General features: G+C 39.0%; 1 pseudogene; it reads right to left on the reverse strand.

Moving 5' to 3' along the window:
- Positions 1–60: 60 nt before the first annotated feature.
- Positions 61–2761, reverse strand: LOC140245322 (uncharacterized; annotated as a pseudogene).
- Between the last annotated feature and the right edge of the window lie 9746 nt (positions 2762–12507).

Consider the following 12507-nt stretch of genomic DNA (forward strand, 5'->3'; position numbering starts at 1 on the left):
TCTAGCGCATGGCGGACAGCCGACTCGATGCCTAGGCCTGTCGTGACAATGAATAATGCATTAGAATCTTATCTTCAAGGCAACAAGCTTAAATGTACTCTTCTCGTCTCCAAAGATACCATTTCTCCCCTTTCCCCTCATTACGAACTGACAGGAAATAACCTCCCAGTCACTGACAAAGTCTCTAAACTTTTGACCGTCCCAAACCTTTGACCAAAAAGGAGCTGACCTCCACATGGGAATTATCAATGTCCCTCTTGCCCGTTCTCGTTTCATTTTTTCTATGACATTTCCGACCAGTCTCGGAGGAGGTACACACCAATTCGTCACCCCTTCCCATCTCTGGGACATAGCATCAATGCCACTGGTACCTGTACACCACTGTCTAGAATTGAACTTCTCGCATTTCGCGTTATGGTGACATGCGAATCTATCTACCTCATGGGGCCCCCATTTGCTTTCCAGCCACTTGAATACCTTCCAACTCACGAACCAATCATCCTTGTCTGTCTTTCTGCTCAATTCATCTGCCCTCTTATTCTCCTTCCTTGGTATCCACACAGGACTTACTTGTACCTTACTCTTCTCACACAATCTCTGTATGTTCATTGCTTTCTCTTGCAACTCTGTTTTGTCACTACCCTTCTTTATGATCGAAATCACGTTTCTGTTATCTGTGTACCACCTCACTGTTCGCCCAGTTAGGCTTGGCTCAATAGCCCGGGCCATTCTTACAACCGCTTCCAACTCCCTCCAAGTGGAGCTCTGGAGCATTTCTGACTCTGACCAGACTCCGGAAAACTCCAAGTCTTCCCTTCCGTCCACGAATCCACCATAGCCTACCCCCGAGGCGTCAGTATAAACTGAATAGTCATATGACGTCGGCTCCGTAAGACGGTTGCCATTCAAACGGTTTACGTTTTCGGACCAAAATGTCAGTTCCTCGCGAGCTTTCTGAGTGATCTTAATAGGGGCCTTCCAACTGGCTCTTGAGTTTACACATTTAAAGCACTCCCTGGTTCGTAATTGAATCAGCGGTCCCATGACAGAGTGCATGGACACTATCTTGCCCACCACTTTCGCCAAAGATCTAACCTGCACTAAGGTCTTTCCGGTTCTTGTCATATCCAACAGGTGTGAAATATCGGATTTGAGATCCTCGACTCTTCTGCTGGTTATCAGAACTCTGTCTTCGCCAAATTCCCAATCTAAACCAAGCCAGGTTGCCCTGGGCTGTGGCTCCCACTGACACTTCTCTTCTGCTAACAAAAATCCCAATCTTTTGAGATCACGCTGTACCTCTTCACTAAAGCGCTTTTTGCCAAGTCTAAGCTCTTATGCCCAGCAATTCCGTCATCGAGAAACATTATGACCTTCTGACCCTGACCCCGCCAATATCCGACCACTGCCTTCATGAGCTTGGAAAACACGTATCCTGCGGTAGAAATACCGAATGGCAACACGTTAAAAACGTAGTACCTTTTGACCCCGTTATCGACCCAAGCGAATCCCAAATATTTCCGGTGCGCCTCGTGAATTTCAATGTGATGGTAGGCGGACTTTAAGTCGAATGTGAATACGGAATCTCCGCTCTCAAAAATTTGCCTTGCCACAACAGCATCTTCGTACTTGAATTTGTACTTGAACAAATGTGGGTTAACATGCCGACAATCAAGGACCATTCTGAGTTTCCCTTTGTTATTTGATACAGTCAATGGGTTCACGACAGACAGAGGTTCTGACACCTCCGACACGCATCCCTTCTGGACTAATTTTGCTATCTCGCTAACAACAAAATCGGTATGCTCCATGGCGGAACGATTGCTTCGTAATTCGACATTCTCTGGCATAGAAAGAAAAGGCAACATATAACCGCGCTGAATCATGTCTAAAACGGCTTTATTTGCTCCGATTTCCTCCCAGATTTCGTACTGCGGCCACCCCCTTATCATTACGTAAGCTGGCGTGCTCGACATCGCCATCTACATCTAGAGCTAGGTATATTACTCCAGAAATCAAGGGGGTACTTATCTTGTTTCCACCTTCAAATCTCGCCTCTGGGCACTCTGCTCTCCAGTGTCCCGTCTTTCCGCATGCGAAGCATGATCCTGGCTTCCTGTTCCTGGTGTAGCTCCGTTGCGGCTCCGACGTCGCTGGTCCGCCTGCGTACTGAGACGAAGTGTACTCCGCGCCCCTTATCGTTGTCGTGCCTACCCGCTGATACGGGCTGAACCTCCTGCCATACTTCAGTTTGTTGGCTGAAGCTTTCTCTTTCCTCTTTTTCTGCGCCCTAGACTCCGCTCTCATGATCCGCTTCTCATCGTCGGAATCCTCGGCTAAAGAGTTCTTCGTGTACTCGTCTACGGTCAGCCAACCAGACTCCGAACTGTCAGCCATCTTAATCAATTTCTGTCTCTGATCAATAATCTGGATACCTTCATTTATTCGCTGCTTTGCTTCAGCTACCGCCGACTCTCCTTCTTCTTCTAAGATGATGTCAGCCTCTTTTAACTTCCTTGCAAGCTTTACGTTGACTTTATTACTGTTCTTCGTTTCCGCGCTTCCGGAACTTGTATTCATCCTTGCTCATCTCCTCTATCTTGGCTATCTGAACGTCGCTAAGCTCTCGCTGGTTGTCGTTGATTTTCTGTTGAAATGAGCCCAACTTAGAAGTTATCATGGCATCCAATTGATTTAGTAAACTTCTTTGGCTCTCACGAATCCTCGCGTCAATGATCTGGTTAACGTCGGCCGGCTCCATGTCTGAACGAGTTGAAGGCGCAAGCTAGAATAACTGACGAGCCTCACGCCCTCGAATACCGCTACCACACCCACTGTACTCAAAACGCATCATTTCTGCATGATTACATGCAAATTCCCACATTCCCACATTTAATGTATGCAATAGAATTCTCATTAATGATTCAAGACAACTTTTGCCTGCTATACGGTGTACCGCAGGCAAATAATAATAACTGGCTTCGATCCTGATGTCATTTCTGTCGTTCGGACGATGGGACTAGTTTCAGCCAAACACATTGATGCGTTGGTGCATTCATATCAATGTGCAAACTTTATATGTATTCAATCCTGTGTACGTGTGTGTCTGTCCTTTGTTTCTTACCTTCTTTTATGGCACATTTGATTTTAATTTAAGGTGTATCACTTAATACATTCATATATCCGCATCTCCTGAAGAGCATGTCGATAAAATCGCTGTGGGCGTGGCCGCCGAAAAAGAGGGCGTGGTCAGGATAAATTGTTTAGTGTGTCAACATGTAATTGCAGGAACAAAAAACAAACAAACAAACAAATGCGTTGCGTAAATACAAAATATCTTGCAATTATAATTTGTCATCAGAAATATCATATGGTTATTCCTTGTGATTATATTTAGAGTCAGTACCCCTTCAACAGGTCGGCCTGTTGTTAGTTTGTAGACGTAAGAAAGGGTCAATCACACAGGCCCAATACCACTCTTCTCCCCGTCCTTCTATGTCTGTCTTGTTAATTGCTTTTCTTTCGTTCTGCATTTGCAATCAAAGTGTCGAGAGAATACAGTTTTCAAATTTTCACTCCATCCATCGAATCCTATTGCATTGTTTGTTTGTTTATTTCTTTACGAAACGACATAAAGCATATCGATCCTTCACGCCTTAAAATTCTACTCAGTTATACTCCACGGCTGATTTGAGACATGCCAATCTACCCGGCTATTATTCGGGCGAAAAGAAATTGTCGTTCTTGGTTGGTGACCACAATGGAATTTTACTGATATTGAATTGAAGCGAACTATGATAAAATTGGCTTCTTTAATTCTTATTCAACCTCATAGTGTAGGGGGGGGGGTAGGGTGTAGTTTATCTGATACATTAGTTTCCACTCATTACCTGCGGCAACTAAGGAGGAGCACTCAATGTTTCGGCAGAAATAGCTTCACAAGGTTTATCATATTTGACTGACATGATAACTAAAAGTGCAATCTTTATACTACGGAATAAAAATCAGTGGTTTCATCCAGCTCAGGCGTACATTAGGAAAATTATGGGATTTCAAAACACTGCATGTTTTCACTAATAACATTGTGTTAGCATCAACAACAAATGCAAATGAGATAATCTAATGATGTCATTAACTTACTTAACTTACCAACTGACCTACATGAAGCTATTACATTTCTTTGCTTGAATGGAATGGCAAAAGAAAACTTTGTACAATTCCCATCTAACTTTTGTGTTGTGATAGCTAAACAGTCATGGCTTTTGAAGTGAAGTGTCATTCCAGATAGTAAAGCTGACTATAAATCCAATTACGTAAGGCGTAGTAACATCAAACATGTTTAAAGTTCGATCAAGTCGGCAACAAGATGACTTGAGGCCTATAGATTTCTAGTTTCACACTTCTTCTTTTTTTAATAGAAATAGTGAAGTTGACTCTAACCATGTCTGCAACAACTGTGATTTGCAAAAGGAATCAGATGTGTATATTTAACATCTAATCTTTGAAATGTGTGCGTGTGTATGTGTGCGTGTAGGTAGGTAGGTAGATAGATATTGTTACAATCATTACATCTTTACAATGATGTCGTGTGGTGGCGTGAGTTTGACATTCATATTAAAAAGAAAACAAAAACTAACGCACACACAAATATACCACAGATACAGATACAAAGACGAATCATATCCAGGTTCCCTGCGAACTTGTATTCATGTAAATCATATTTATTTTCATGATAATTCTGTAGATCCAACATAAATATACAATTAATGTTACAAATGAGAAAAACATAATAATACTCTCATGGCTTTGGGAGCAGTACATTTGAGGGTTCGTTTTTATTCTCTAACAAAAAAAAAAGATGAATTGAATGGCGTACAAAAGTACTACTATATAGGCCTATCTGTATCATAATGCGACGCGTTTTTATCTTTTTATCCATGAAAATAATTGTGTGTTGACTTCTTGTCTGATCGGTCACTTTTGTCATTTGACAAATCGTGAATACAATGAAACAACATATCTGTGAAACGAATCATTTTCGAGTCAAGAGATTTTACTTTGGCGTTCGGTTCTCGGGAAAAGATTGGACAGCATATTTGGAGCGTTTACCGCCGCGATTGTAGATTATTAAGCATTAACACAACTGAATACTTTTTTTCTTGTTTAATTTCAAAAGTCATCATGGCTAAGTACATGACTGCAGGAAATGTTGACACTGGATCATGGCATGAAGAACCCTGATATGGAACAGCGTACCATTATCTCCTTACCGATTTGACCTGACGTACTCATGATCATGTAAAATAATGAACCACAAACCACCAAAATCTTCATAACATACATCTTGTAACACAGACAGAAGTCACGCTGCACTATTGTAAAAACCAGGGAGGTGGTAAAACAAACCACTATTCTTTTTAACTCTGAGGTACATTTCCTTTTCGTGGCGTGAAGGGGAATTTAACTTGACTGCAGACCAGTGTCTAGCACTATCAGTGATACACATTTATTCCAACAAGCATTAAGATGTTCCCTACTAAATTCTGAAATCCCCATAGACATAATACACAGGCTACCAGGTTCCCAGGTTCCCGTATAAGGAACGGGTTAAGTTGTTAGTGTTCCTCCAAAGATGGGGCCACATCAGAATGTCGACTAAGACATCAGCCTCGAAAAATAGAAGACAAAATGACCATAATGTTTATCTCTATACAGTATTTATGTACACACGAGTCTAACTTATGTACAGTTCCTATAACATGGTTGGTTCAAGTAATAGACTTAACAATAATACTGAAGGGACAAGACACTCTCTTGGTATAAATGCCAACTGCTAATTTATATGATATAACGTTTGCTTACCTCCTACTTTAACCGTGATTGCTGAGGAGATTTCAGCATGAACACCCACACACGTCTCTAATACACATACGGAACGATGGGAAACGGAAATGGAGCAGCGATCACATTATACAGACATTCTGATACAAAGAGAAACGATAACATAAACTGAAAAAAAAACACATATCCACACACAGTCATAAGAATGTTGTCAACGATGATAACATTCTGTCGTGTTCAAAGAAACCATTCGAGCAGGAGACAAACGCACTATTTGGAGACAGAACGTGACTAGGCTCGCTTTGTTACAGGCACTTCGTTCTCTTCCCTAAAAATCCCCATCCAAAGGAAACTATCATATGCCACACATGTATGCAATAAAGCATGAAAATGTATGAAAAACATCTTGCCATATTTGTCGTTAGTTATGATGAAAAATCTACACAAGTTGGTGCAGACTGTGAATGTATTGTTACTGTCCCGCCCTGACTCCCTCAAAGGAAAAAAAAAAAAAAAAAGAAGTATGAACTACCTGTTACAAAACAAAGTTCAGTTTTGGTAGGGAGAGAAAGAGAATGACAAAATCACAATCATTTATCATTAAAAAAAAAATAATTTCTCATAACAAAATAATGCAGTTGTATGTAGAGTCATGTGATTTCGAGCGCGAGAGAATCACAACTCGGAATTGGCAGCAGAGTGAGCAGACGGTCTGGTTGAAAACTTTGTAGGGGAATGCCCGCAATCGAAACAGTATCAAGCTCTTTCCCTACTGTGTGACAAAACACTTAATTACATTCAAGCACACTCCAGTCAATATCATAACCGTATCCACAATTATCTATTCAGTGCTGCACTACAAAAATGAGTGGGTTCTTCTGTTCAAAGCAATGTGCTCAGCATGACAAGGTAACGTATGACATCACAATATGCTATCATTCAATGTTAAGCTGGAATATACACTACTCTTACTACTTGATCTACATTACACCTACGGCGACCAACAAACCACGTGCACCCTATGATGAAGTTGTAGCCTTAAAAAAAAAAAAAAAATCATGTATAGCATTTGGCTACCAGTCAGAGAGCAGGATAGGATTACAAAGACATACAATCACAAATTTTCTGGCACACATACACAGACTGATATAGTACACGGGGGACAACAGATCATTGAAACCTGTGGAAACTGAGAATGATGCATGGCAATGATGATGTACAAGCACTTATCACCAGCTGTAGAAGCTGTAATTATAAAGCCCTGTTTAAACATTTACTTTCATCCTAATTGGGTGGGGTGCAAAGTTTATTCAAGGTTAGAAATATTGGTCTAACCACTCATTTTCCTCAATTATTTTTCCCCTTCTATATCATGTATGACTTGATCCCGATTAATTTCTGTTGTGTGTCCCACGTTCTGGAGCAGATAGCAGGTTGGTAGAAAGTCAAAGAAGACCAAACAAAAGAAGAAGATAATTGGACACAAATACAAAAGCTTACTGTAAAGTATTCTTCTCTTTGCATCCATCTCCTACAAATGGACACAAGGGCAAAGTTGAGGGCATTTTGAAACATAGGACAATACCAGACAAAGCATGCAAAACAAAAACAGACAAACAAAAAACTAAGAGGTGCGGGTTAGCGAAAGACAGCTAAACATGAAGTTTTAACATGCCTTGAGTCTAAAGTCAAAAGTGAAAATAAATAAGTCACAGATCAAAAGAAAACTAACCAAGATACAAATTAGACCTCATTTCTCTCGTTTCTACCAACAAGCAACTCACAAAGGTATGAAGTGTCATCCTACAATGTTTGACATTAACCATAAGAAGAAATATAATAGAAAATGGCTAGATGGATAGGGAGTAAAGTACAGATCTCATTTCAAATTACTCACAATTTTTTTAGAGATAATTGAATCAATATATTCTAACATTCAAATTTTCTTAGGATCCATCCATGACAAAAAATTAATGGCAACATTATCTCCCTGTCTCACACTAAACCCTGGGTATAATATCACAATACACTGTACTGCTCAAGAATGTGCAATATAACTCCACAATTTAGCTTACTGAGTCAAAACATTGTGAAAGAGTTGGTACCTTACACTAATCATCATTAATTCTCATAATCAGATGTATGGGTGCGTGGTGATAAAGAAAATAATAACACAAGGGACTGGTATATAGAGACTTTACATTGTTTATAGATGCGTTGAATATGTGCAGTACTCAGAAAAAAAAAATGATTCCATTTCTTCACCTGTAATACTAAATCTCTATGAGATACAAATTATTGTCACTTCTATTGTTCTGTCTTCTATCTTTTGTAAAGTTATCTAAAGCATCTAGCATGACTAAACTTAGGGAAAGAAAATTGCATAATTTTGAATTGCATAATTACATTTTCACACACTCATATGCTCTTTCTAAGCAAACATGCAATTGGTGTTTTTAAGTATTCGGTAATGAAAATGTTGGATTTCAAAAAGAAAAACCCACAGTATTCACAATACAAGGAATTTACATCAATTAATTTTGAAATGGCCATTCATGTTATCTGTCAAGGTTCAGTTGATATGATCTATGATTTTTTTTTTTTCATTAAAAATCATGACAGTATATATCCACATAATTTGCAGCAAAAGAATGATGTTGATAATCTGCTATTCAAGCATGTGTGAAGTAACACATCATCCCAAACATGTGCACCTATATCTAACTCTACAGGTGCAAAAGGTTTTATACAGCATGGCTTGGGGTGATTTTTGAAATAGATCTGGAAAAAAAAATCAGGATACCAAGTCCCTTGTGCTGAGTGGCTGTGCTGCACAGGCCTGAAATCTTCTAGAACACTGCCGTCACTGCTGGGTATTTAAGGGAGTGAAACCCATTGACTTTAGTTTTCCTCTTCAAATAATGGGTAAAGAAAAAACTATTTTAGCAGAACAGGCCTTCAAAAAGAAGTATTATTTTTGGATATAAAAGCAAACAACACTGATGAGAATATCTGCTTTTCCTATATTCACCAAGTTCAGGGTTGGTGAAAAGGATAAGCAATATGGACCATCTCTGCTTATCATTTCCTGTGTTCTTTTTGAGATAGCTGTTCCGAGGGATGTCTTTCCTGTTTAATCCACAAGATACCATGTGCGTAGAGATATCCATATGATAACAGGCCATGGTCATATCTACAAGCAAACAACTCAGTTCACCCGGAAATGAAAGCCCTTAGCTTATAGTCTTATTAATTCAGTAGTTTGCTGAGCCCTGCAGCCCTGTAAAAAGGTTGTTATTGTGTACTCAATAAGTGTCACCAATTTGTTCAATGCCTCTTGCTGAGCATTTGATGTCTAAGCCATCTGTAGCTACCTGCCTCAAATGGGTCTGGGACAATTACCCCTTTGGCAATTAGCCCAGACCCTTCCCCTGACCCTAACTGCAATCCTAATCTTGAACATAATCCTAACCCTAACCCAAACTCTTACCCTAAACCCAACCCTAAACCTAATCTTTACCCGAACCTTATCATTAACCAGTATTTAGCCAGGGGGTAATCAATGCCCTTTCCATTTGTGTGTATGTATGTGTGTGTGGGGGGGGGGGGGGAGGAGCTGGTGTGTGGGTGTGTGGGTGTGTGCTGATCTATCTTTGCACAGTTCATCCATGTACCATCCCACTCCTGCCAATTAAGCCTCAATAATGACACACACTTTATAACTCCCTGCTGTGAGCACATGTTGATATTGCAATAATTGTCTAATGGTGCCAAATGTTGTTTTTTAGTGTATGGATTGCATTGAGTGGATTCTTGGTTGAATGCCTCTTTCTTTTTCCACACGTTGGTAACTTCACAATCGACTGAACTTTACTGCTGGTCTTTAGACAGCTGTCCATACTATGCTTCAAACTAAACCTTGCAAAGAAGGATTGGACATACATTGTAATTGCACAACATTAAATATGCTCCTTAAGGTTATTTAGATATAGGAATTCCTATAAATTGATTACAGAGTGATTGTTGAACTGTGATAGATTACTGCCTGTCTATTAATACAGAAATGTTGAAATGTGAATGAAGAGTATAGAGATCACTATATTTCATACATGTACTGATGTTTTCCACTGAGAATGAGCCTTAACTATAAAATAAAATATCTGGAGATTTCTGGCTTCAACTGTTTTTTCTGGTCCTAAACTAATCTTACTAGACTATTTTGTTATACCTTTTTGACTCATCATGGATAGTGATCACTAACAATCAGAGGAGTTAATGAAGTACAAACTCTGAATACTTCATTGTGATGTTCACATCCTTCAAAACAAATCTATGGCATCAAAATGCAGTTTATAAAAAAAGGGACAGGATATTATGGTCATTAAATCTTAACTCATTGAGGATGGTTTGATTTTGGTACAACACACATTTACCATAGATGCTTGCCTGAGTATACTCGAGACTCGTCCTCAACGGGTTAACATAATCACCATGTTTAACACAAAGGCTGGAAAGGCACACTTCTACAGACCTCGGCAAAACCAATCCTTTTTCCTCACAAATGACAATCCATGTACACCCATCCTATTTCACCAAGCTCTAGTTCAGAACTGATTACCTGTCAAGCATTAATTTCATACGACAGGACAAAGTCCACCGGTTTCAAGAAATAGAAATCTGAGTACTGCATTCAAAATGAGACAAGATATACACAGCAACAGTACGTTATCAAAACACTCACAGCCATACTCTCACTCATGAAAGTGATAAACCAATCAAAACCAGGAAATGGCCCCCACATTCAACATCCTCAAAACACATTAGACAGCCTGTACTATGAATGAGGGTGTCAGATTTTAGCAGTGTACTGTAGTGTTAGAGTCCCATAGCGATTGCCCTTTTCGGATTTTAAGAAAATTTCACCCTTATTTCACATTTTTTTGAGGAGATTTAATGTAGCAGCGTAGGTAAATGCCCCGATACCAAATACCAATTGTGAGGCATGCTGCTTAGCAGGTGAATTTAACCACCTGGGTACTGATATGTGAGATCGTCTTACACTTTCTATTTCAAGTACCATATCACTGTTAATGTGCCTGTGCATTTGGCTTCCTCTAGCTCTCATCATCTTCAATGCTTCCTTTTGAAGAAAAAAAAAACCCAGGAAAGTCTGATGTAATGCCTTTTCAAGCAACAGTGAGTGTTGAATAGCAATCATTAGTCCTTAATCATTGGTCCCTTTCATGACTGGAAAAAAGTTTACCAGGAAAATTGTTGTGCACATCAATATGGAAAATCATGTGTCTTGCAAAGATGATATAGAGATAATACACATAATCACCTACAAATTCTATAAACATACATGTATTTCTCTATGAACACTATAAAACAGTGACAAAAAATGATACAGCTATTAAAAAAAAATTGAACCATTTTGTATCAATTTTCCCCATGGTTTCATGCACAGACATACCCAACAGTAAATTGAATTCCCCTGTTCATATACTCTTGCATTATCAAAGCATACAAGGGAAAGACTTTAATAACAGCATTATAGATTCTTTGGCAGCTGTATAATTCAAACTGCATTTAGAATGCAGTTTAGCACACACGAAGCATTAGTATAATGTACAAGAAAATACACTCAATAGGATATAATATACCATCATAATGAAACAAGAACACAAATCTTGGGATTAACATACAAACTAATATTTAGTTCCCACTGAAATATCAAAAATTTGGAAAGAGAAGCACTGATTTTTTTTTTTCAGGGGTGGATTCATGAAAACATTGAACAAATGAACAAGCGAAAAGAAACAACACAAGCAAAAACAAATCCATATCTGACACATCCATGTGATTTGTTCTTTTTAGTTTTCATGGCATTGGCAAGTTTCATCTTCTTCTCTTTCTTTCTTTCTTTCTTTCTTTCTTTCTTTCTTTCTTTCTCTCTTTCTTTCTTTATGTTTCTTACCCTCTGGTAAAGGAAGTTACTTTCATGGTTTGTGTATGTCACTTTATGTACAAAACATTTTGATATAAAACTATTTTAATTCCAGTCAAACAAGAAAGGTTCAAATGGAGAAGGGAGAGGGCTCGTGCCTACAACTGACATGTTACAGAACTTGTTTGTTTTTGTCAGATAATAACATTAGTGAAGGGTGATGAAAGAACAAAATCAATTTATCATCCAAGTACTGCTGATAAATAGGCCTAAACAGACATAGGCCCTACTGCAATTCTAATGCAGAATGCAACATTCATTCCAATTAAAATCAGAAAATGACTCTGTCAAACAGATGCTAGCTACCACTGATACTCTTTCTAATCTCCCATAATGAAACCATCTCATATGATCTTTTGGGGAGTTTTTCTTACCAAACTACAACTTCAATTATAAGCAGGCACCTACACAAGCACATCAACCACAGGGAATCATGCTAAATTAGGCCTTTTTCTCATAGCCAACATTTTGCCTCAGCTCCTTATCATTAATGTGCTGAAGTTAAGCTATCCGGTCCAATTCATTTTCCCAGGGTTAAAGATTTACCCCTTGTTTATTTTCATTTGCCTCAATGAGAGAGGGTTGACCCTGTAAATGTCAAAGTCCAGGACTATCTAGCACTCTTATTGGGAAAAGTTTGTCATGATTGCAGTGCCTGG

This window comes from Diadema setosum, chromosome 22, assembly GCF_964275005.1.
Source record: "Diadema setosum chromosome 22, eeDiaSeto1, whole genome shotgun sequence".
In the NCBI taxonomy this organism is placed as follows: Eukaryota; Metazoa; Echinodermata; class Echinoidea; order Diadematoida; family Diadematidae; genus Diadema; species Diadema setosum.